The following is a 26,569-nucleotide window of genomic DNA, read 5'->3' on the forward strand; positions in this document are numbered from 1 at the left end:
GTTTGACATAGCGGTACCTGTTGATCTATGGACAGAATGTAAAATTACAGTAGATTGTCCTAGTGAAGAATATCCAGGAGATGAGAAAACAAGTGCACCATCAGAAGAGGTAACGAAGAAATATAATCAAGTAATTACATTTTTGAAAGGGAAAATACCTCCAATGGAAACTTATTGGGTAAAAATAGATAGAACAACACAGGAAATTAATGAGACTGTGCATGCATATTATGAACGTTTACTGCAAGTGTTTAAACAGTATAGTGGTTTTTAAAAATATGGGTGATAAGAGTATGGGACATTTTGTATATCGATTAGTATCTGGACTGAGACCAGACATGTGTCAAATGATTCAGACGCACATGTTGTGTTGGCAAATTAAGCCTGTAGATGAGGTTTGAAAATATGCAAAATATTGTGGAGATGAAATAGACAATAAACAGAAAAAGTTAGAAGAAAAAGTGATGTGGGCACAAGTAAAACTGGCAGAACAACAGGAATTAAAAATAAATAATGAACAGAATAAAAGATTGGGACAGAATGAAAATAATGATGGTAAATCAGGAGGGGAAATGAGTAGAGAAGAAGCAAAGAAAAAATGTCCTTGTCATGGGTTCGGACAATTGGGGCATTGGAAAAACGAGTGTAAACATACACAAAATAATAATGGCCCACATCAAAATTTAAATCCACAGAAGCAGAATGAGGTGATATTGAGTAAACCACAGCTGGTTGTAACCCCACAGAATCAGTTTGTGGAGGTGTCATAGAATGTATGGGGATTCAACTCAAAAAGTTCTCTTGTTAGAGTTCTGTCAACGTCAGTTAGAGAGCACTTGAAGACTTGGATGTTGCTCTGTGCTGGAGATGCCATCAACAATAAACTACAACTAAGAAACCTTTGAAGGCTCTTCTTTTCATGGCAACGGGATTCCTGTGTAGGGGGCAGGTACCGGCATCTTCACCCCTGGAATATTTATGAGTGTTTCATGACAGACTTTCATCTACGTTCCTGTGAGTAAGCTTATTTTTTTCCTTTTGGATATTTGACCTGGGCATTTTATTGACTTAAATAGAAGGAGGAAAAGGTTCCGGTTGTTGGGAGTTCAGCGCTGTTGATTACATGGATGAATTTTATATTTTCATCAAGTAACGCTGTTTGGTACAGCGCGCGCCAGATTCTGCTTGTGCTACTCGAGTTTAATAGGTTGCCAAGCAATTTTTGTGTCTCGAGCTCTTGTGGGCGTTCGTTTTGTTGTCAAGAAATTAAGGGGCCCATTAGGATGGCGGGCGGATTGCCCCCACCAGGCCAGCGGTGGTCACCGCCACCCTGGCGGGGCAATCTGCCTGCCATCTGCTCCAGAATGACCCCGCCATATTAGTATGGCTGGGGGGTCCACGGCGGACGGAAGACCGTCCGCCGCATTTCCGCCCCGGTCGCCTTGCGACCGGTGCGGAAAAGGGTTTATATGGTGGCGGTGTCTATCAGACACCGCCAGCCATATTAGGATGGGCCTTTGAAGATGCTTTTTGGTGGCGGCAATGCCGCCACGGGAAAGCATGCGGTCTTTGCTATGGGGGAGAGGTGAGGGGTGCACATGGGGGGTACCTGTGGTACTCCCTTGCATTTGCATACACAATACGGCAGGCAACGCGCGGTGCCTGCCGCTTTGTGTATGCAAAAACATCACAAGCATTTTTAGCATTGTGGCGGGCGGTGCTGAGAGCACCACCCGCCACAATGTTAAACATACATGATTTATTTATTTTTTTTAAGTAATTTTTATTGTAGTCACACTTTACACAGGCCAATAGTTGCACATATTCAGCATCATTCACAGTGCTACAGTCAGGTTCATCAACTTCTCGTGTACACAGCCTGCAGGCCCACATCCCGGGGGCCGGGCGGCGGCAGTAATTTCGCACCCCCATGCCTGGTTGCTCTTCCTCAGGAGTATGGACTCGGATTTGTGTGTGTGCCTACTTTTCCGTCCTCGCCTAATGAAACCCCGAACTTCCCCCCCAACTTTCCCCCCAGTCCCGAAAAACCTTACCCCCCCCCCCCCCTGTTCCCTCCTCCCACCCCACCATCCGCACGGGAGCCTCCCGTTGTGTATCTCTAAACTCGGGCTTCAGGCTTTCACATCCATCGGTTCTCTTATCACCAGATTATTGTGCTGTGCTGACCCCTGCCACGTCTAGGTCCTCCCCGTCATCCACTATTCCACCATCCCTAAGGCCTTGTACCATTACCTCCCAGGCCGTTGCTTGTTCTAGCGCTCTCTCGTTAGCTGTTCTACGCGCCATCTGATACCTGTGCGTGCTATCGCAGGTCGCCCATTTCAGGAATTCGTTGTACCACCTCCTATGCGTCGGGCTCGCCCTTGCCTTCCAGTTTCTGGTTATCTCACGCTTGGCTACCATTAAACCCATATCTATGAACTTGCTCGAGAGCTTGTTTTTGGGGGTGTGTGGAAACCAATGCAGGATGCACGCAGCTGCATCAAAGTCAACAGTCCGGTCCGTCACTTCGTTCATGGATTCACCCACGGCTCGCCAATAGTCTGATAGGGCCGGGCATGACCAGAGCATATGCACCAGTTCGGCTCCATTTGCCGCGCAGTGGGGGCACCTCGCATCAGTCGCGCCAAAGTACCTCAGGATTCTCCCAGGGGTCATGTACGCCCTGTGTAGTATGTAATAATGGATAACTTGAAAACGAGCGTTCCTTGTGCTATTACGCGCCCTCCGCACCAGCTGTGCCCACGTCGTGTCCGGGATGGGCTTACCCAGGTCAGTTTCCCACTTGAGTTTCAGTGCATCGAGGGGCGGCAGGTGCTCGTAAAGCATTCTGTTGTATAAGCAAGATACCGCTTTCACCGTTCCCGCCGCCATCATGGTGTATTGGCACGCCATGGCCGTCTCCGGCTCCGCCAGTCCCAGTCCCCAGTGTTTCTGCATTGCTCTCGTCACAGCTGCATGAAGGAGATAGCCCCCGCGTGGGAGATCAAAGCGTTCCTGGAGGGCCGAGTACGGGAGGAGCTCCCCGTTTTCGAAAAGGTCCCCTACCACCTGTATTCCTACCTCCTCCCACTGCAGCAGGCGGGACCAATCGCCTCCATGGGGCAGTGCTGTCAACATGCCCAGTGGCATCTCCGGGGCGTAGGGGTGCTGAGTCCCTGCCCGCTTCTGTGCTCTGTTCCAGCAACGCCGAAATGTATCCTGTTCAAGGGACAGATCCCGGGCGGCGAGTTTCTGTCCTAGCGCGATGTAGGCTAGTATGTGTCGTGGCGTACCCCGCAGTCGTTCGTCTTCCGGGCCTCGGTAAACCCATGCCACTTCCTGCGTGAATATCTGCAACTGGGCAGCGAGATAATAGAGCTCGTAGTCTGGGAACGCCAAGCCGCCCTCATCTTTCGGGCGGGTGAGTGTCGCCAGCGCCACTCTACACCTGCCCGTCCCCCATAGGAAGGAAGTGAGCTGGGAGCGAAGTCGGCGGAAAAAGGAGCTGGGGATCCAGATCGGAAGCGTTCGGAAGTAATACAGCAGCCGCGGGAGGGCTACCATTTTTAGCAGTGCTATCCTACCAGCTATGGATAGCGGGAGCGTGGCCCAGAATGCCATGCTAACCTTCAGCCCCCTGACGCATCTCTCCACATTGCCCTCGAACAAAGCCGTCGCTGTGTGATAGACGTATACTCCAAGATAGTGGAGACAAGTCGGCTCCCAATGCAGCCGCGGTCTGTGTTCTGGGCGGGCCGCGTCCTCCTTCAGTGGAAAGAGGCTCGTCTTTGCCCAGTTAACTCTTAGGCCCGAGAGGTCGCCAAAACGTCCCAGCAACTCCTCCGCCCCCTCGAGCTCAGTCGCGTCGTTGTCCAGGAACAGCAGGAGATCATCGGCGTACAGCGAGATAAACTGTCGCCCGTCACCAGTTTGCACACCTGCGAAGTATCGCCCTCTGCGGGCTTCCACAGCCAGCGGTTCGATCGCTAAAGCGAACAGTAATGGAGACAGGGAGCAACCCTGCCGGGTGCCCCTCTCCACTGGGTACTGATGGGACACCAGGGATCCAACCCGCACCCTCGCTACGGCCGCCGTGTAAAGCACTTGCGTCCACCGGATATACCCTGCGCCCAGCCCGAAACGCGCCATGACTGCATATAGGTAATCCCACTCTAGACTATCGAACGCTTTTTCTATATCGACCGAGAGGGCAAGTGGAGTCCCACTCCCCTCCCGCAGTTCTTCCATGAGTCGGATAAGCCTTCTGATGTTCAACGTCGTGTTCCGGGTAGGAATAAAGCCGTTCTGGTCCTCGTGGACCAGGGTGGTCATGTGCGGTAGGAGTCTCGATGCTAGTATAGAGCTCAAGATTTTATAGTCGGCTGTGAGCATCGAGAGCGGCCTATAGGAGGCCGGGCTACTACCTTCTCTGCCAGGTTTCAGTAACGGGATGACTATCGCTTCCCGCATCGATGGGGGTAGGCGACCCGTGGTCCTCGCTTCTTTGTACACATCCAGAAGCCGCGGCGCTAAGGTGTCGACATATTTGCCATAAAATTCGATGGGCAGGCCATCTATACCCGGCGTCTTATTACGGGCCATGGACTTAATAGCTATTCGGATTTCCCCTAAGTCGATGTCCCTTCCCAAATCCGTCGCCTGCTCGTCTTCTAGGCGCGGTAGGGTGAGGTCATCCAGGAAAGCCTCCGCCTTCATTTACCGGTCGCCCGGGGTGCTACTATAAAGTGTCTCGTAGTATCCCTGAAAGCCGTCCACTATGGCCGACTGGGTGTAGGACAGATTACCCCCCTCCCCGGCAAGTTGCAAGATAGGGGAGCATCGTTTCGTGGGGTTGGAGAGCCATGCCAACAAAGTGCCCGACCGGTCGCCTTCTACGTGAGATCTCAGCATGTATGCCCGGTGATCGTAAGCCCGTAACCTTTCCACTTCAGCCGCCACCGCCTCCCTGGCCGAGCTAACCGCGCCCTGCAGCTCCGGCCTGCCTGGTCGGTCCCTCTCCGCTGCCCTCAGTTTGGAGTCTGCCTTCTCTAGGTCGGTCAGCAGCACCCGCCTCGTGGTATTCCGACCAGGCAACCTGCGTCAGCACGTCTCGTGTGCACAATATCGCATCCAGCCTAACGTGGAGTTTGTGTACCCCGGAGTAAAACGAGTAATCTCGGTCTGTTGAGTGCTGCGCCCACCATGCATCAGTTAACCCCCAGCTCTCTTGCCATTCTTGCCTACCCTTAGCTACGCGGTACACCGGGGAATCTCTCAGGGGCGGGTGGGACCTATCCAGTTGCACATCTGCCACGGAGTTAAAGTCCCCTCCCATGAGTATCGGACCCACCAGGAAGTGCGCCAGTGTCCCCGACAAGCTCGCATAAAAGGTTAATTGGTCTATATTCGGGGCATATACACTGCATAGGACTATAGCCTTACCCCGCAACCTGCCCTCCACTACTACAAATCTTCCCTCTGGATCTATCAGCTGTCTAGTCATTTGAAAAGGCGTCCCCGTCCTTACCCAGATCAGTGCGCCCCTTGCGTAGGCCGAGTAAGAGGTGTGGAAAACCTGCCCCCGCCATCTCCTCTGTAGTGCCACCCCTTCCTGCTTCGTGATGTGTGTCTCCTGTAAGAGCGCTATATGAATCTCTCTCCTCTGTAGGTAGGCGTGCACTTTATGCCTGCGCTGCATTGTGTGTAGACCCCTCACGTTCCAGGTCATGCATTTCAAAACATTCGAGTTAGCCATTGTCCCATAAGTCACGGTTCTTCCCCCCCTCCCTATTCACACTCCCGCGGATGATGGTCCCTCCCCGTCCCCAAACAGAACCTCCCCACTGGTCAACCCCTAAGAAAGTCAAAAACAGCGCCTGCAGAATCCCCCCACCACCAAACCCCAACTGTGGTGTTCCCCCTCCCCCCAGAACAGGCCCCAATACCAAGATACCAGACCCCATCCAAACTCCCTTAACTCAGAACCCCCAGGTAGTTAGTTCACAGCCGAAGCTGCAATCGCCTTAAGGGCGTGCGGAGCGAGGCCTCGCCCAAGAGGGGGCTGCATGACCCAGGCCCGCCGCTATCCCCCCACTACGGAGAACAGCGCATAGCCAGTCACCCAGCGCCCATGCCTGGAGCCAACTCTCCCGCTAAGCGGGTGGACCCCCCTTAAGGCCCATTCCCCTTACCCAACAGGTCCAAGTCAGATGTTCAGGATTTCTTCTGCTGTTTGCGGTGTTACCACCGGATCTTTGGCATCATGGACCCCCGATAGGTCCGACTCCGAGCCCGAGGCCGATATGATCATCTCTGTGTCCGTGCCTCGTGTGGATTGAGAGCCATCCCCTTTCCCAATGGTGATCACTGCTTGCAGCGCCGCTTTGCGCTCGGCTTCCGTTTGCGAAGCGGTCGGTTTCCCGGCTCCGCGACGTCGCTTGCGCAGTCTCTGCGACTGGCGCGGTCCCGCCGGCGCTCTTTCCCGTTCCCTTTCCTTCTCCTCCCGAACCTTGGCGCCATCCGTGCCCGCTTTGTAGGATTCCCACCAGTCCCAAGCGTCTGCGGCCAGGTTGAAGAACATTGTCTTGTCGTCCACCACAATTCGGAGTCTGGCAGGGAACAGCAATGAGTATTGGATGCCCTCTGTGCGCAGCTCTTTCTTGATCGACAGGAAGGAGGCCTGCTGCTTCTGCGTTTCGAACGTGAAGTCCGGGAACAGCGTGACCCTACTGTTCGCGATTTGGAACGGGCCATCATCTCGGGCCCTTTGTAGTAGCAGGTCCCTGTCCCTGTAGTGCAGCAGTTTAGCCACGATAGGTCTCGGTGGCAGGCCCGGTTTGGGTGGTCCGGACGGGACCCGATGAGCTCTCTCCAGGGTAAAGAAGGGCGACAAGCCCTCAGGTGCCACCAAAGTTCTTAGCCAGTTGTCGCAGTAGGCCAGTAGGTCCGTCCCCCCTTCGCTCTCCGGCACACCTACGATTCGCAAGTTGCTGCGGCGGCTTCTGTTTTCCGCATCCTCTGCTCGACGCTCTAATACCTGAATCCGGTCAAGAGCCTCCGTGAGTTTTCCCTCAAGAGTTTTGTGGGCCGGAGCCAGGACTTTCAGGGCCCCCTCAGTCTCCGTCACTCTATCTTTTAATTTGTCGTGGTCGGCTCGGAGCAGGCCGAGCCCCGACGCCACCTGCGCAATGTCGTTATGCAGCGCTTCTCTCGTTGCTGTTATGGCCTCCAGGATTCGATCCTGTAGCCTCTTCAGGTCTGGGGACTCCCCTACGTCTCCTTCCGCCGCTCCCGAAGCCGTCGCCTCCTCGTGCTTGCCTTTTGGCTTCCCCATAATGGCCTGCGCGTGGTCTCGGGGCTCGGTGCAGCACCCACTCGTCTCACTGCTCCGTCAACGCGGTTCGAACACTCACAGAGCAAGGCCACCCCTCCTGTTCAGGCATCCAGCGTTGGCTGTCAGTGTCGCCGGGTAGGGGACAGACACTAGTGGGTACGCGCGTGATGCCCCGGGCCGTGAGTGGTGGGGCTCCGATGTCCCAGCGCCGCCAAGGATAGGCGTACTCCCAGCAGTCGTCCGCCACTGTCCGGGGCCAAGGCTCACTAGCTCTCGTGGCCCTCCAGCAGGCAGTCCCAATCACCCCCTGGCGTGCTTGCCTCCCTCGCGGTCGATTCAGGGCCCTCCTGGTCGTTGGGGTCTCTCCCCCTCCCGGGTCTCTCTCGACCCCCCCTGCGTGTCGCTCTGCTCTGTGCTCTGTGGCTCACCGCATAGTTCAGGGGGGGGGGGGGAGCGTTCAGGAGTTCGCCGGCGCGCCGGGCCCCAGCCGCGTCTGTCGGGCCTCAGGGTGTCCGCTGCGCTCTCCCCGCAGCCTTCCCGGGCCGCCCGCTCGCGGCCGCTCCGCTGCTCCTCGGGTCCTCCGGGAGAGAACTCCTCAGGGCCCCCGGGGGGGGGGGAAGGGCGTCTCCTCACCGGTTTCGGTCCTCGGCGGGTCCCGGCCGTGTCCCCAGGCGTCGGCCCGCAGTTCAGACAGCCGGGCGTCTCGAGTCCGTCGCTGCGGCCGCCATTTTGGGCATTCCTCCGGCTCGGCTCCGGCGGCTCTGCAGTGCGGCGGAGGTTGGTCCTCTCAGCGGCCCCCTGATCGCTCCTCCATCGCTCCAGCAATGCCCACGCTCGGCCCGATGATTTCCAGGCACAGCGCCGGGCTCCCCGCAGCAGCAGGCAGGATTAGTGTGGGGAATAGGCGCGGAGCTCCGGGCTCACGCCGCCATCACCCTCAGCGTGCAAGCCACGCCCCCCCTGTTAAACATACATGATGCGCCCGCCACTGTGACGGGCGCATCCTCATACCCCCCCGGGGCCCCAGCCCTTATGTCGGGCGGTTCCTTCCCCCAATGGGATGGCGGGCGTACTAAGTCCGCCCATCATCCTAATGACCCCCTAAGTGTTTTGGGCTTCATCGCTCGCCTATCTCAAGCTTGTACACGAGATTGTTTTGAGACTATCTGCGTGAGCATCCTGAGCATGTGCATGAGATTACGTGTCCTTCACATTACACAAGAATCTACTTGCTCACATTGTCACGTCATATATATCTGAATTGTCTGCCCAGCAACCTTGTATTTCCTGCCTTTGTTTCGTTGCCCAGCAATTGTTTCAAGCTTCTGCGTCAGTCTTCCGTTTTCATGAAGGATTTGTCATTTTTTTTACCGATCGGATTAAAAGTTGATGCCTGCTGCAACCTTGTGGATGTAAATTAAATTGCCTCTGGTCAAAATTCATCTATATCTGGAACTGAAAATACAACTGAATACTTAAAAATATTATTGATACATGGAGTGAAATAATACTACTGCTACTACTGAGAACTACTACTGCTGCTACTGGAATATTAAGAACTACTAATACTGGAATATTAAGAACTACGACTATTAATATAAAAAGTATAAAAGAAGGATTACACAACAGCATTTTTATTTTAGATTTTATTTTAAATTGTTATTTTAAAATTGTATTTTTGTATATTTCTTTACAGGTATTATGTCTGACCAAAGTATGTCTTCTTCCCCTCCTATCTTAGCAACACCTGGTGATCTAACCATACCATGAAAACAGTGGAAGAAAATATGTATAACTTACAGGTGGAGACAAATATGGTCCAGTGAGATGACAAGCAATACTTCTCCACCATCTTGGTGTTGAGGGGAGGAGGGTGTATGAAGAATTACCGGAAATTTCTTTGGGAATGGATGATAGAGAGCCTAATAATACATATGATATGTCTATTCAAATGCTAGAATTACATTTTACTCCGAAAATAAATCTTCTGTTAGAACGTCATACATTTTTTAGTAGGAGCCAGGGAGTAGATGAAGATATTGCTTCGTATGTACCTTCATTGCGGAGTTTAGCATTGACATGCAATTTTTAGCAAGAATGATTCTTTAATCAGAGACCAGATAGTTAGATGCACCAGTAATAAAAAGATAAAGGAGAAATTGTTGATGAAAGAATATACCTTAGATGAGGCTGTTCGCTTAGCTCAGGGAATGGAACACACCGTGTTATGGATTAAGGAAATGGAAAATTCAACTATTACGAAAAGTGAAAAGTGGAAGTTGTCGAAAGGAAATCTGAGAATAAAAAAATAGATGTTAAAATTAACAATGATTCAAATGGGTCACAAATGGAAAAAATACATTTTCCAGTTAGAGATATAAAATGTTTTCGCTGTGGGTCTCCAGGACACATTGCATCAAGCTTAAGATGTATGGCTAGAAGTACATTGTGCAGAAACTGTGGTGAAAGAGGACATTTTGCAAAACTATGTCGTGCAAAAATGCCACAAAGAAATAGAATACAAGAAATTGATGATACATGTGAAAACGTGGATGAAATTGTGTCAACAATTGATGATCTTACAAAATGTTTTGAGAATAGTACTATAGAAATGGTGAAATTAGATTTTGAGGTAAAAATGGAGAGTGAAGACAAATTAAAGAAAACTCATTGTAATATCTCCTTTGAAGGGAAGGAGATAAAAGTATTAGCAGATTCTGGAAGTTTGTATACACTTATTTCGAATGCATCTTATATTCAAAATTGGTCTAATGGAGATAGTCCCCCCTTATGCAATTCAGATATTCGAACTGTAGGGTATGCCGGAAAGAGGATTGAGATCAGAGGGATGTGTTGGATGATCGTAAGGTTCAAGGGGGAAGCTGTCAAAGGTAGAGTTGACATTACTTATTTTGGTTCTGATCTTTTAGGATGGCGACATCAAAAAGACCTGAATATCATAATAGATCCTAACGCCAAAGAACCTGTAATGGTTTTAGAAAGAGCGGATGTGAGAGAAGTAGAAGATTGTGCTGAGTTAATGAGTAAATATCCTAAGGTTTTTAACTCTAAATTAGGTTTATTAAAAGGGTACTCACACAAAATAATTTTAAAAGAGAATGCAAAGGCCATGGTACATAAGACAAGGAATGTTCCAAATTTGATGCTGGCACCATTGCGCCAAGAAATTGAGAATTTGTTGAAACAAGACATCATTGAGCCAATCGATGCATCTGAATGGTTGGCCCCTATTGTAATTGCTCCAAAGGATGGTGGTAAAATTCGTCTTTGCAATAATTTGCGTGACTAAAACAGAAATATTTGGGTGGATGGCAACCTCTCCACAATATATCTGAGATGTTATTCACTATGGGTGGGGGTAATGTATTCAGTGTTCTTGATATGTCAGCTGCATAACATCAAATCAATTTTAATAAGGAATCAATGCATCTGACTTCATTTACAACTCCTTTAGGTACATTTAGATATAAGAGGATTCCTTTTGGGCTGGCATTGGCGTCAGCCGTTTTTCAAAAAGTAATGGAAATTTGGGGGGGAGATTTAGAAAAAGTTAAGTGTTTCCAAGATGACATTTTGATTGTGGGAAGTGATTTGTGTAGCCATGACAAAATGTTTGAAGAGGTAATGAATAGGTTGGAAAAAACATGGGTTGACGATAAAAATGGAAAAATGCCAAGTGAGAAGAGAATGAGTTATGAATTTGCTGCCAGTGGAATAAGGCCGAAAAAAGTATTATAAAAGCTGTAACTATGGCTACTGAACCGCTGGATAAAGACAAACTCGGGTAATTTCTAGGGTTAGCGGAATATTGTGCAAAGTACATTGACAATTTTACTGAACTGGTGGAACCTTTGAGAGTAATGATGAAAAAGAATGTGTCATTTGAATGGAATGAAAACTGTAAAAGAGCATTTGGATCTATTAAAAAAGCTATATCAGGTGCACAATTTTTGGGGCGGTTTGACATTACAGGAAAGACATATTTGACCACAGATGCTAGTGGTGTAGGAATTGGGGCAGTGTTGTCACAGATAGTAAATGGTGAGGAACGTATTATTGGCTTTGGATCCAGAAGGCTGCAAGGTGCTGAACGTTTGTATTCGGTCATCGAAAGGGAGGCTTTAAGCTTGTTGCTGGGCGATCAACCACTTTAAGTTTTATGTGTGGGGTTTGCCGTTTAAGATTCGGGTGGATCATAAGCCTCTGGCCTATATTTTCAAATGAGGAAGGGGGTTGGAGGGTGGTGTGACACCCTGCATATCTAGGTGGTTGTTGTCTGTTATGGAGTTCAATTTTGAAGTTGAGTATGTAAAGGGTACAAACAATGTGGTTGCAGATTGTTTATCGAGAATGCCATTGGAAGGAGAGTGCAATGGAATAATCAGTGAATCTATGGATGTGATTAATAGTGGAGAAATGGCTTTGTGTTTTGAAGAGTGGGAGGAAGCAAGAGAACAGGATTCGATGTTAATGAGAGTAGAAACTAATATTGTTCAAGGTTGGAGTATCGAAGATAGCAGGGATCATGAATTAAGTGTGTTCTTTAAGGTAAGAGATGAGTTAAGCATATGTGAGGGTAAAGTTAGAAGTTAGAAGAAGACCCCAGATTGTCCTCCCAGAAATATTCACAAGCGTGTTTTAGTTATTCTCCATGAAGGGCATCCTGGACGGAATATGTTCAAGCGAGGGTCAGAGAGTCATTCTGGTGGCCCAGAATGGATGGCGATGTGGAAAAGATAGTAAAAGATTATCACATATGTGCTAATAGTGACTAAAGTTGTAAGGTAACCTCCTCTGGTATGTACTGACTTTCCAGCTAGACCGTGGGAAGGATTGGCCATAGATTTTATTGGGCCTGTAGTAAGGTTGGATATAAGGATAGATATATTCTTGTGTTAATTATCATTCTAAGTGGTTTGTAGTGGAGACAATGAGTGAAGTTAATAGTGGAAGTGTGGTGAAATTCTTGGAGAAGGTTTTTCTAGAGGAAGGAATACCTGTGTCTTTGGTGTCTGACAATTGAATGCAATTTGTTTCCAGGGAAATAGAAGAGTTTTTGAAGAGAATGGGAATCAAACATGAGAGGGTAGCTCTTTTCAGACCACAAGCTAATGGTCTAGTGGAGAGAGTAAAGCGTCTTGTAATGGACAACATCCAGCTTTCTCTTGCAAATGGGTTGTCCTGGAGAGATGAATTAGGAAAAATTATGTGGAGCCATAGGATTAGTCCACATTCAGCAACTGGTGTACCTCCGTTCATATCTTTGAAAGGAAGAGAACCTGGAAAGAAAGAATGTGCAGTGTGGTTGAACAAGAAGGACAGGATTTGGGTTGATCGTGAGAAAGTCAAAGAGAGAGTTCAAAGGGGACAAGAAAGAATGGAAAGAGCATACAATTTTAAGAAAGGAGTGAAAAAAATGTGGTTTCAAACAAGGCATTGAGTAGTAGTTCTGAAGAATGAGTGGGTTCGGAAGGGAGAGAGTAAATATTTGGGACCATTCCAGGTTAAAGATATTAAAGGAAGTGTCGTGAAATTGGATGATGGAGCTACATGGAGTTTAGGTAATATATGCAAAGTATGTGAACCATAAGACTATATCTTTAGACGTTAATTTTAGACAGTGACATGTCATGTGATGTATTATAACTATGTATGAGGTTATATGTTAAATATTGCTTATATTCTGGTATTTGGATTTTTATATGCATTGTGTATGTTATGTTTGCTTTCTTTATTATTGAAATTGTATTGTAGTTTTGTAGTGGTATTTACTATCATTACTATTATTGTTATTTTATTGTGTAAAAAGGGAGATATGTGGAGATGTCATATGGGGATTCTAATAAAAAAAATTCTCTTGTTAGAGTTCCGTCAAAGCCAGTTAGAGAGCACTTGAAGGCTTGGATGTTGCTCTGTGCTGGAGATGCCACCAACAATAAACTACAACTAAGAAACCTTTGAAGGCTCTTCTTTTCACAGTCACCTCCTGCCCCTATGCCAAATTTTGTGAACAGAACAAATTACAGTTTGGACGCCGGATTTGAAGGAGAAAGTGGTAAGCCAAATTCTATAACTTCTCAATTTCTTTTACAGAATAGTAGTTCATCAGAAGATAAATTATGATGGTGTCTGAGGAGGGGGGAAGAAAAATGCGTACTTGGGGCATCTTTACCGGTAGATCAGTCAGGTCCATATATTGATGGGAAAGTAGAAGGGAAAGATATTACCTTTTTACTGGACACTAGTACTACCTGGTCTACTGTGAGAACTACGGACATCCCAAACCTGCCCCTCTCAGGAGAACCCATCCAAGTAGTTGGAATTACCAACATACAGATCAGAACCCCAGTTACAGAACCAATGGAAGTGTGCATTGGGAATTTCAAAGAAATGCACACGTTTGTGGTTTGTGATTCCAGTCATGTAAACTTGTTAAATAGGGATTTACTATGTGAAATGAACTGCACCATTTATTGTACACCGGAGGGTGTGTCTATCGAGACCCCTGATGAAGATAGTTGATGTAAGCAAAACAAGGAACAGAGATAGATTAAATGTACTCAAAGATGACAAAAGATGACCTACCAGAAGAACTAAAATCAGCAGTAAATCCAAAAGTATGGGATTTTACTGGAAAAGAAGTTGGATCAATGGCAGGTGTGAACCCATTGAAAGTGACTGTGAAGGAAGGTGCTACTTACCCAAATACAAGACAATATAAAATGAGTACAGAGGTAAAATCAGGTGTCATAGCAGAAATAGTACGAATGATGCAACAATGCATTTTGAAAGAAATATTGAGCAGCCCCTATAATTCACACATAATTGGCATTAAGAAACCCAATGGAAAATATAGGATAGTACAAGACCTTTAAAAAATAAACAAAATAGTAGTACCAAGTTGTCCTATCGTGCCAAATCCTGCAGTGCTTTTATATCAGACACCATGGAACCCAGGATGGTTCACAGCAATTGATTTATGTAATACATTTTTCTCTATCCCATTACATCCAGATAGTCAATACCTTTTTTCACTTAAATTTGAAAATTGAATTTATGTTGATAGAATTCACTTTTCGATGCCTCACCCATCTCTATTTTCATATGTGAGTTAGCATCATGTGACTAACTGATGAAGTGCGTATATATACACGTGTTTGCATTACTCTTGCTTGTTACATGATTATTCAATTATATGTGTGATGATATTAGTTTTCTTAGCTTAGCCCGTGTGCCTCCATTTTGTGTATCACCCTGAGCCTGCGAGTCGCACTCGCTCATCTGCCCCTCCCGTAGGAATAGAGAATTTCACTAAGACAGCAGTTTTCGTTTCTCAGCTAACTGTGGCCGAAACTAACAAGTCTCTTATCAGTAATGTTCTCATGCACCAGAGATGCTGAGGCTTAGCTCCGCGGCCTTGAGCAAAGATAGCGATGTATCCCTTGCAGGTGCAGATGCTTACTGTATGAGGACATTGTTCCTCTGTCTGGGTTTCAGTAATTTTCCAGAGGGGGCGTACCCTAATGTACTGTGTTGCATTATAATGTACTGCTATGATGAAGAGAGTCAGTCCTCTCGACGCACTCTTAGGGGTGAGGTCGGACAGGGCCCTCTCATATGGGAGTTTGTGGCCTAATAAAAATACTCTGTTTATTCTTCTCCACTGTCCGGCTGACTTTTTACAGAGTTACTATAGGTGAGTGCGGTAAGTCACTCAGGTGGATTTGAGCCACGCTTATCAGATGGCGCCCGAATAGGGACCCCGCGATAAAGATCTTTCTCACCCGTAGGTGGGTAGCAGAACACCGGGGACCCGCTGGTCGGCACGGTGGGCCCGGGTACCCATCTGATGCCGAGCTTGGTTCTCGCAGCGCTGCCCCACCCTGCTGATCGGGAGAGGTCCCGGTTCGGATCTTATGCCGGGGTCCAGAAGGCGGAACTCGGAGCTGACCGTGTTGATCCTGGCAGCCGGAAGTGGAGAACGGTAGAGGTCGGTACCGCCTACGGAAGGTGAGTGGTCCACCTGTGATTGTTTAAGGAGCTGGAGTGTTCCGGGAGACTAGGGTGTCTCCAGTGGTTTGAGGAGCCGGTGTGCTCCTGGGGCTAGTGTGCTCCGGGGAACTCAGAGTGCGAGCAGGCGCTCTGACAGACTTGACGAGGTTGGGAGAATATTTGGATATATTGTTTGTAGTAATCCGACCGGGTGGTACTGTGGTGAAGGCGTGGCTCATTACGGGTGGACCCCGGAACTTGCCCTGAACTCCTAGAGTGGTGGTTCAGTGGAGGTGAGTCCTGGGTCTCCTGTGATAAAGTGCGCAGTGACCCGTAGTGCCGCCCGGGGTGCGGATGTGTTCTCCATCCTCAGAATAGTTAGTGTACTGTTCGGTCTGCGGTAGAGTCCAGGTTCCCCAGGACTTGGTCGACGGGCCTTGTCCCATTTGGTAACACGTGTTTGGGAGGATTTATATGTGTAGGATGTGTATGTGTGTGTATGGTTCCTTAATGTATATTACATGTGTGTGAACGAGCTCGAGCTAGCGATTCAAGGTAACGAATTTTGTGAAGAAGTGTTTTATTTTACACCAAAGTAGAGATGCCGTGTTTCAGTAAGTTACGATGTTTTGGGTGTTGTTGTCGTGTATCAGACTCCAGGCTGGCTGAGAGCCAATCTACACCCCTTGAGGGCACTCCAAACTTTGATATGTATATCAAGCATGGATTGCCCCCGATCTTGTTTGGCACTTTATGGCACTGATATACCGCTGACAATGTGGATTTACAATGGCCCTTGACAGGTTCATTCGAGGCAGCTAAATTGGATTATTTGCAAGATAAATTGTTTGCTAAGCGTAGCCGTCAAAGCATGTTCGATTCTTTAAGAGTATGGCAGAAGGAAGTCAGGGAACGTAAGTTGAGAGAAGAGAAGGCAGCTCTTAAAAGGTCAGCACAGACAATGGCGCAGAAAGCAAGAGAACACACAAAGAATGAGAATGAGCAACGTTTGGAGCGCGCAGATAGGCTTTGCAGGTTGAAAGAAAATAAAAGTTACGTAGTACGAGAGGATGAACAGGATGAGATGGAAGACATTTTGAGTACTCGACCCCCTCCTCCTTATGCCCCGCAGTCATTGTATCCCACTCTACCAGCTCCTGCCTCTACTAGTGGGGTTCCGGGTTCACTGGCAAGTGACCCGCACCAACCTGGCGCAGCGATTTCTGCCTCCCCCTCCTCCTCGACACCCCTCGTTTCTTTACTCCCGGCCAGTTCACCCGCTCCCTCCCAATTTTCTCTAGCACTCCCTACTGTTTCCGCGAGCACCACCCCTAGTCAGGAGATGTCAACGCCGAGTCGAGGCGCAGGTAGCGGACTGCTCTCACAGGTACGGAAGTTGCTTACACGTTCTACGGTTGGTTTGGATGAGAAGAGTATAGTGGCCAACCAGGCGCGTCAGTGGGCTAGGAATAACATTTATTCGTTTGAAGACATTTGGTCCACGATGAAATATTTTGAGCCTTTGATGCAACAGCACGCTTTGTGGCACATGTCAAATGTACTAATATCGCTATGGGAACAGGGGTATGGAGGTGTGGCTCCGGCGACTTTACGAGATATACAAAGTGGAGCCTACAGAACAAACACTGGGGTGAAGGAGGTGATGCGCAGTCTACGTGCCTTATTGCAGTATAGAAATGAATTGCCCTCTGCAGGTGTGCCCCATTTTCCAGGTATACATCCAATGCGTGAAGTGCACCCTATCTTTCATCCCGAGATACCCGAGATGGTAGATCCGGTCACGAATGCTGTCACCAGGAACAGGGTAGATGCACATTTCCAGGAGCAATGGGTATATACACCATGGAAGAGAAGTGAGGTACTGGCCTTAAAGGCCCAGTTGCCAGATTCTAGAAAGAACCCGACTGGATTGTATAAAGAGCTGACGGAAGCCGCGTCTTCCACAGTAATGACTTTAGCTGATGTTGAACTGTTTTTTGGGCTTCTGGTCCCAGTCGATGTATGGCGGCAGGTGAAGGGTACAGATCATTCAGAGGAATTGGGTGGTACGTGGCAGGAGTTGCAGGATTGGGACAAGGAACGTAAGCCAGGGGAAAAGCCAAAAGCTGAGATTCTGGCGTTGCCGGGGCGAATAATAAAGTACATGCACACTCTCATTCCCCCGAAGAAGGTAGACTGGGACAAGTTGACTGCTTGTAAGCAGAAAAAGGATGAGGCAGTCTCGGATTTCTTTACGAGGTTTGAAGAGACGTTTATGGACTTTAGTGGGCAGGATGTGTCACAGGATGGAGGGTTGCGACTCTTTGTTAATAGGTTCGTCATGAACTTATTGCCTGAGATCTCAGCAAGGTTGCAAGCGTCGGAGAGTACGTGGACGACGTCCTCTCCCTCCAGTATTCTCAGTATGGCTCAGTATTACGAACACAGAGAAAATTAAAGTAAGGACAAGCAGGAAAAGAAGGCTAAGGATTTGAAGACGAGGGTTTTGTTACAGCAAGTGTCTAGGGGTCGAGGGAGAGGTGCCGCTCCGGGACGAGGAGGTGGCGGCTATGGCAGAGGCGACAGTAGAGAAAGACTGGGACCGAATCAGTGCGCGAAATGTAAGCAAGAGGGGCATTGGTGGAGGGATTGCCCTCTATTTCAGTCGAATGCCGGTTCAGGGCGGGGACGAGGAAGAGGTAGTGGTGATTCTGGGAGACAGACTGTACGGTCAGATGGAAGCGGTAGGCCAGGAGGAAACTATTTTGACAATGGTGCTGACAGGCAACACCTACAAAGGGGTGGTGGTCAGTATTACAATGACGATTATTCTATTGATGACTTGACAGGATTCTCCCATAACTAGGACAGCGTAGGACAGAGCGAGGGACCAGTGTCTGTGGAAGTTGATCAGAGGGGACCCTATGTCGAGGCGGACTTATTGGGGTCTCAGCAGAAATTTCTAGTGGATACGGGTGCGATGAAAAGTTCAGTGGCTCATTCTCGGGTCCCCGGGGCGTCTCTGTCTGGCAAGAACAATATCTCTGTGGGTTTTTCAGGTACCCCGGTGATTAGCCCCATTTCCAAACCTCTTACCCTTACGATTGGCCCTTTCACTGTTGATTCACCATTTTTATTGACCTCAAATTGTGGAGAAAATTTACTGGGTTTAGATTTGTTGAAGAGGTTGCATGCCACCATTTATTGTTCTCCGGACGGCGTGTACCTCACGCTGGGCCCGACTGTCGCTCGCCCACTGCAATGTTTCTCTAAAGATGACCCACTACCACCCGAATTCAAAGGAATACCCGACAATTTGTCGGCTACCAATGATGCAGATGTGGGTAAGATGGATATTGCCCCAGTAACAATTAAAGTTAAGGTGGGAGCGAAATTACCCAGGGTACCACAGTATAGAATACCTAGGGAGGGAGAGAAAGCCCTGTTACAAATAATACAAGATTTGATTCGGTCAGGAGTAGTGGAGGACACAGACTCGAACATATGTAACAGCCCCATACTGCCGATCCATAAAAGACGGTCGCCTGATGTTGCAGATAATACTCCTGATGTCTATAGGTTTGTGATTGATTTGCGCCATGTGAATAAAGTAGTGGAGCCTCAATATCCGGTGGTGTCGGACATCACTACGATATTGACAATGATTCCCCCATCTGCTAAGTATTTTTCTGTTCTGGATTTGAAGAATGCTTTCTTCAGTATTCCAGTACATGAAGACAGTCGTTATCTCTTCGGATTCTCATTGGCTGGCCGAAGCTTTAGGTTTAAGAGAATTCCCCAAGGTTACACAGAGAGCCCGAGTATATATAGTCAAGCACTGAAGGCACAATTGGACGAATTGGAACTTCCACCTGGCAACGTCATGTTGCAGTATGTGGATGATATTCTGATAGCATCGGACGAAGAGGAAGGTTGTCGGGATGCTACGATAAAATTGCTCCATCATTTGGCCAAAAGGGGGCATAAGGTGTCCCTTCCAAAATTCCAATATTGTCGAACGGAGGTTACCTACTTACGTCACCTCCTTTCGAAAGTGGGGAGGAGATTGACGCCAGAGCGCATAAAAGCGATAACTAACATGAAGGTACCTAACACGCAGCGAGAGGTGCGCGCATTCTTGGGCATAACATCGTATTGTCGCCAGTGGATACCTAACTATGCATTACTAACAAAACCCCTATTGTATCTGACTACCAAAGAAGTGCGCGAACCCCTACCCTGGACCCCTGCATGTCAGGAAGCGTTCGAGTCACTAAAAACTGCTTTATGTTCTGCACCCGTTCTGGGAACACCTGATTACCAGAAGCCTTTTGTACTTTATGTACACGAGGCGGAAGGTTGCGCGTTGTCTGTCTTAACACAATGTTTCGGAGGGAAGCAAAGACCCTGTGCTTACTTCTCTGCGATGCTCGACAATGTGGCAAGAGCGCTGCCGAGTTGTCTGAGGGCCACGGCGGCTGCTGCGGTCTCTATAAGACAATCGGCAGGGCTCGTATTGGGTTCAGACCTCACAGTAATGGTACCACATGCTGTGGACATTTTGCTAAACAGAACACAGACGCAGCATTTAACTAGTGCTCGTCTTACCGGCTATGAGATGACCCTCTTTGCACCTCATGTGACGATAAAAAGGTGTGCCACTCTGAACCCTGCCATGTTGTTACCTATCCCAACAGATACAAAGGATGATGACATGCATGACTGTTTGTTTCGGACAGAGGAGGAGACAAAAGGGAGGGTGGATCTGACGGACAAGCCCCTAGATGATCCGGATGGGGAACTGTATGTAGACAGGTCTTGTTTCAAACTTGCAGATGGTACATCGACAGCAGCATATGCGATAACGACATTACAGACAGTAGTGGAGACCTCTAGAATACCTTACAATTCGGCCCAGGCTGCAGAAATTATAGCTTTACTGAGAGCATGTGAACTGAGTGAGGGACTGGACGTGAACATTTATACTGACAGCCAATACGCCTTTGGCGTGGCTTATAATTATGGGCGACTGTGGGCAGAACGGGGATTTTTGACTTCACATGGACAACGCATACAGCATGGTCCGCTGATATTACGATTGTTAACAGCATTGACGTTACCCAAGCGACTGGCTGTGATAAAGTGCAGCGCACACAAGACAATAGTGGACGATGTGGGACGAGGCAATGCCTTTGCAGATCAAACGGCAAAAGAGACTGCTCGGACAAAACTACCACGGATGTTTGTGGCAGGCCCAGCTAGATGGGTACCAGATGTTAATATGTTTGCAGACACAGTACAGAGTGTAAAAAATATACAGGAAATGGTAACTGAGCAAGAGTTGAAGGCTTGGAAAGACGGCGAGGGGAGATTGGACTCTGATGGGTGCTGGACGGATGTGACTGACAAAAGACGATGGTTACTCCCGAATGCATACGTCCCCCCCGTAGTGACAATGGCACATGGTCCGGCACACATCAGTGCCAAAAGTATATGTAAACTGCTGGACCTGGTCTGGAGCAATAAAAATATCTCTAAGATGGCGACTCATCTGGTCCAGCAGTGCATGGTCTGTTTGAGACACAATCCAGGAAAGGGAACGCCAGTACCAGCAGGGAACTTCGCACCTCCCTCTTTCCCTTTTGAAGTGATACAGATGGATTACATAGAAATGGAACGTGTGAACAACTTAAAGTATGTCCTTGTAGTTGTATGCTCTTTTAGTAGATGGGTGGAAGCATATGCCATGAAGGACTGCACGGCCATTTCTACAGCGAAAATGTTGATAAAGGAGTATTTCTCGCGCTTCGGATTGCCTAGGGTGATCTGGAGTGATAACGGTACATCCTTTAATGCTGAACTTATCAAAAACATATGTAAGGGGTTGAATATTTCACAGAAGTTTCACGCGGCTTTACATCCCCAAGCCGCGGGCTTAGTGGAGAGATTTAATGGTACCCTTAAGTTAAAGATGGCCAAAATACAGGAGAGTACAGGACTCCGCTGGCCAGATGCCCTTCCTTTGGCTTTGCTTTCCACCAGAGTTACTGTTAATTCTAAAATGAAGATTTCGCCGTATGAGGTTGTTTTTGGCCGTCCGGCCAATGTCTGGGGGGTACCGCGACCGAAATGCTTCTCAGAAGTTGAACATCCATTGTTGATAGACTACTTGTATGCTTTGACTAAAGACCTTTGTTCTATTCATCAACAGGTAGCAGACACCCTGAAGCCGTTGCCGGAGGGGCCGGGCCACAGCATTCAACCGGGTGATTACGTCGTGATCAAGAAATATCAGCGGAAGAATTGCCTGGAGCCCCGCTGGTCGGAACCTCGCCTTGTACTGTTGACCACACGCACCGCACTTCGAGTGGAGGGCAGAAAAGCGTGGACGCATGCATCTCATGTCAAGAAGGTCCCGCTGCCGTTACCCTACGACAAATGGGTAAGAGAAGGAATTGCTGATGAGGAACATGAGCAATTACCCAGATACGTCCCCTTCTCGGATGCTTCACTGAGGGGAGAGGAGCAAGGTGAAAAGACAAACGCAAAGTCACATGCAGAGCAAAGTGCTCCAACAAGCTCCGTTACTCCCGTTGCTACTAGTGAAAAGGCATTAAAGGGTCCAGTTCATGCTACAGATACACCTGTTTTGTTCGCTGACCCTGAAGTGCGAGGGAGCACTCGCTATAATCTGCGGCCCCGAAAAAGGTGAAAGTGTACTGGACTGAACACTGGAAGAAGGGCTTAGTGGAGATTCTGTTATAAAAGAAGATTTAGTGGTAGGGATGGACTTGTAAGAGCCCTGGTGTTTAGCCGAAGATTCTGTTCTATGAGACTATAGAGTGGTGTGGGGCCCAGATTAAGTGCTCCTCTGTTACAATTGCTGTGTGTCAAGCGACGTGGGATTAAGGTATGGACGGTAAAAGCCTGCCTGTGAGGCTTTGAAGGACACAGGGAGAAGATCCCTTTTCAGGGTTGAAGAACCCCTCTGGCCGGTTTTAGGACTGTCTGGGACTATTTTTTTAGTGTATCTTTTCCATTTTTATATAATTTTTGCAATTTTTAATATGCACCCTTTTGGCCGCCCCATCCCTGATGAGGAGCAGCCCTTTGCGGCTCCTCGAAGACCTTTGCCTGCTTCCCCCTGGTTGGCCCTTTCCCGGAGGGGAAAAATCGTACTCCTTATAATAGTGCTCATTGCTTTTCTAGTGGCTCTTGGTATATTGTTTTTCTTGGATAAAGCTTATCCCGTACATGTGTTTGCACCCACACCTACTGCTGTTCCTGAACATAACATTATTACTGTGGATTATGGTGAACAAATGCTTAGACGAGGTTACAAAGAAAATGTTTTTATAAAGACTTTGCACCATGCTCATGCAACTACCAATATGACTGACTGTTGGGTTTGTGGGCTTCTGCCTTCTGCTGCTTACAAAAAGGATAGATTTTTAGCGCTTCCCTTGACACCTGTGAATAGTTGTGTGGGATGGTATACTCTAATAGGTCTTGTTAAATATTTTCAACAGCCAGATTTTCTGACTCCTCGACTGCAAGACAGGGGATCGACAATGACAATGCGAGTTCGCCCTATGCCCCCCTCTTCCCTTGGACGGCTATATACTGACGGACGTTTTGATCAGACATTTATAGAGACGTGTGAGAAAAAGGTGGGACGCTTCTTGACTCCAAATGATACCGACAAGGTTAGAGAAAGTTTTTTACGGTTGAATTCCTCTCTGTCCTACAGATATCCACCTAAAGGGAACGGCACTGTCACCATTGGCCGTGGTGGGTCCGTCCCCATTTTTTTGTATAGAAGGAAGGGGCCCTATTAAAGTTGGCGACAGTTCTTGTAATGTAACAGCCTCGATACGTTTACCTCTTAGTCCGTCTTTGGTTACTCCCCCCAGCATTTACTTTGTGTGTGGAGATAATGGGTACTTATGGTTGCCTGAAGGTTGGGGGGGGGTATGTTACCTAGCTTATATGATTCCGCCCGTATATGTGGCACCTTCCGACTATCACAAGACTCATCGTAGGTTTCCCACTACACCAGAACAGCGCAAAAGGAGGGAACTTCAGGTAGATGACGTTGACCAGACAGACACTTCTCTACAACAATGGACTGATTTCTCTAAGGGTCTTTTGCCTTTCTGGGGTCCGATATTTAATAGTAGGGCCATTCGACGACTGTCCAGGGTGATGGAGAAGGTAGTACTTACTGAAGCAGACATTGCGACTAACATGTCTGTTGAGATTCAGGCTATGAGATTATTCACGATTCAGAATAGGATGGTGCTTGACGTCATCCTGGCAGATAGGGGCGGGGCCTGTCGCGTCATCGGGACGTCTTGTTGCGTATATATTCCTGACTCAGCTCCGACTGTTAACTTGGCAGTACAGAAACTCCATAGATTAGCGACTGAACTCCATCAGGATAACGGGACATGGTCCTTAAAAGGGTGGCTCTGGGGTGTTTTCTCCTCCTGGGGTTGGAAAATATTGATGGGTTTGGTTGGTGTGGTGAGCGTACTACTGACATGTTGCCTCTGTGTATACTGCCTTCCCCCATGTTGCTCAATGTGTGCTACGAATTTGCGACCACAAAAGAAGGTGTCTGGTCAATATACTGCCTCCATTGTTACTGAACCTCCTGATACCCATTGGATGATGCTCATTGAAGATGATATTTTTGAATAAGTATGATGCCCTGTCCTTAGAATGGTTGTGAAGGCGCTACCTTTTAGCAAATAAATGCACCGCTGCAGTTAGCCAATGATGCTAAAAGGAGGGTCTGATAGAATTCACTTTTCGATGCCTCACCCATCTCTATTTTCATATGTGAGTTAGCATCATGTGACTAACTGATGAAGTGCGTATATATACACGTGTTTGCATTACTCTTGCTTGTTACATGATTATTCAATTATATGTGTGATGATATTAGTTTTCTTAGCTTAGCCCGTGTGCCTCCATTTTGTGTATCACCCTGAGCCTGCGAGTCGCACTCGCTCATCTGCCCCTCCCGTAGGAATAGAGAATTTCACTAAGACAGCAGTTTTCGTTTCTCAGCTAACTGTGGCCGAAACTAACAAGTCTCTTATCAGTAATGTTCTCATGCACCAGAGACGCTGAGGCTTAGCTCCGCGGCCTTGAGCAAAGATAGCGATGTATCCCTTGCAGGTGCAGATGCTTACTGTATGAGGACATTGTTCCTCTGTCTGGGTTTCAGTAATTTTCCAGAGGGGGCGTACCCTAATGTACTGTGTTGCATTATAATGTACTGCTATGATGAAGAGAGTCAGTCCTCTCGACGCATTCTTAGGGGTGAGGTCGGACAGGGCCCTCTCATATGGGAGTTTGTGGCCTAATAAAAATACTCTGTTTATCCTTCTCCACTGTCCGGCTGACTTTTTACAGAGTTACTATAGGTGAGTGCGGTAAGTCACTCAGGTGGATTTGAGCCACGCTTATCAATGTGTGGAATCGTGTTCCTCAAGGGTACACTGAAAGTCCTTCAATATTTAATCAAATTCTAAAAAAGTGCCTTGAATCATTGAAAATGCCCAGAAACTCAGTGCTGGTCCAGTATATTGACGATTTGTTAGTGGCCTCAAAAACACGAGAAGATTGTGTCTTGGATTCTATTGCATTGCTAAACCATCTAGCAGATGGAGGGCACAAAGTGTCAATAGAAAAATTGCAGTTTTGCCAAAACGTAAAATACTTGGGACATGAACTAGAAAGAGGAACAAGGAGAGTGACGCCTGAATGAATAAAAATAACAAAACAGATGCAGTTACCCCAGACTCAGAAAGAAGTTAGAATGTTTATTGGTGTTGTAGGATATTGTAGGCAGTGGATCACAGGGTTTTCTGTACTGGCCAAGCCTCTGATTCAGTTAATAAAGAAACTAGCAAAAATTCCCGTAGAGTGGGATGATGAAAGCATGAAAGCTTTTGTTAAACTAAGACAATGTCTATGTGAAGCTCCTGCTTTGGGAATGCCAGATTATACAAAAGAGTTTGCCTTGTTTTTTTGTAAACAAGATAATTGTGCATTGTCAGTTTTGACCCAAAGATTTGGTTTTATGAGACGTCCAGTGGCATATTTTTCTGCCACCTTGGATCCAGTGGCCGCTGCATTACCTGGTTGTTTGAAAGCAGTAGCTGCTACTTGCACAAGTCTTGAACAGAGTGAACCAATTGTGATGGGACGTCCTGTAAAAGTGTATGTTCCACATTCAGTTGTAATTCTTTTAACAAGAACTCGTACTCAGTATCTAACACCAAGTCGAATGACACAATATGAGAGAATTATTCTGGGAGCTGAAAATGTGACTGTGATACGATGCATAGTGTTAAATCCAGCTACCCTCTTACCTGATGTCTACGGAGAAGAAGTGAGAGATGATGTTGATCATGATTGTTTAGATGTACCAGAATAGTGCACAAAACCTCGCCCAGATATTCAAGAAGAACCATTGATCAATTGTGAAAATGAAATATTTGTAGATGGCTCATACATGAGGCATGAAGATGGAGGATTGAGTGCTGCTTATGCTATTTGTACATTGGCTGGAATAGTCGAAGCATCCTATTTACCTCGAGAGATGTCTGCACAAGTAGCTGAATTGACTGCGCTAATTAAAGCATGCCAAATTGGGAAAAATTGGAGAGTAACCATTTACAATGATAGTCAATATGGTTACGGGGTTGTGCATGACTTTGGATGCAAAGGGATTTCATGGCTTCTTCAGGAACCCCTATCAAAAATGGACAATATGTAAAAGAGCTTTTAGAAGTCATACAATTGCCAAAAGAAGTGGCTGTGGTCAAATGTACTGCACATCAGTCAGGAAATGACTATGTGACTGCAGGAAATCGTTATGCTGACCAAGTTGCTCAATATTGTTATAAAACAAAAATGGCAGTAAATAAGAAAATTGAAACTACAGGAATCAGATACTAACTTATGCTTATTTCAGCATTAGAAACATGGGATGAAGTGAGAAATTGACAAGATGAAGTAGATGTAAGTGAAAAAGTAGAATGGGAAATAGATGAATAGGATGTCAAAGAAGAGAGAATGATGGTGTATGGATTTATCCAGATGGCAGGCCAGTCATGCCAGATTGTTTACTTTCACAATTAGCAAGAATTTATCATGGAGACGCACACATAGGTAGAGATGCTATGATTAGACTTTTCAGACAAG

Source organism: Lissotriton vulgaris, chromosome 6 (assembly GCF_964263255.1).
Source record: "Lissotriton vulgaris chromosome 6, aLisVul1.2, whole genome shotgun sequence".
In the NCBI taxonomy this organism is placed as follows: Eukaryota; Metazoa; Chordata; class Amphibia; order Caudata; family Salamandridae; genus Lissotriton; species Lissotriton vulgaris.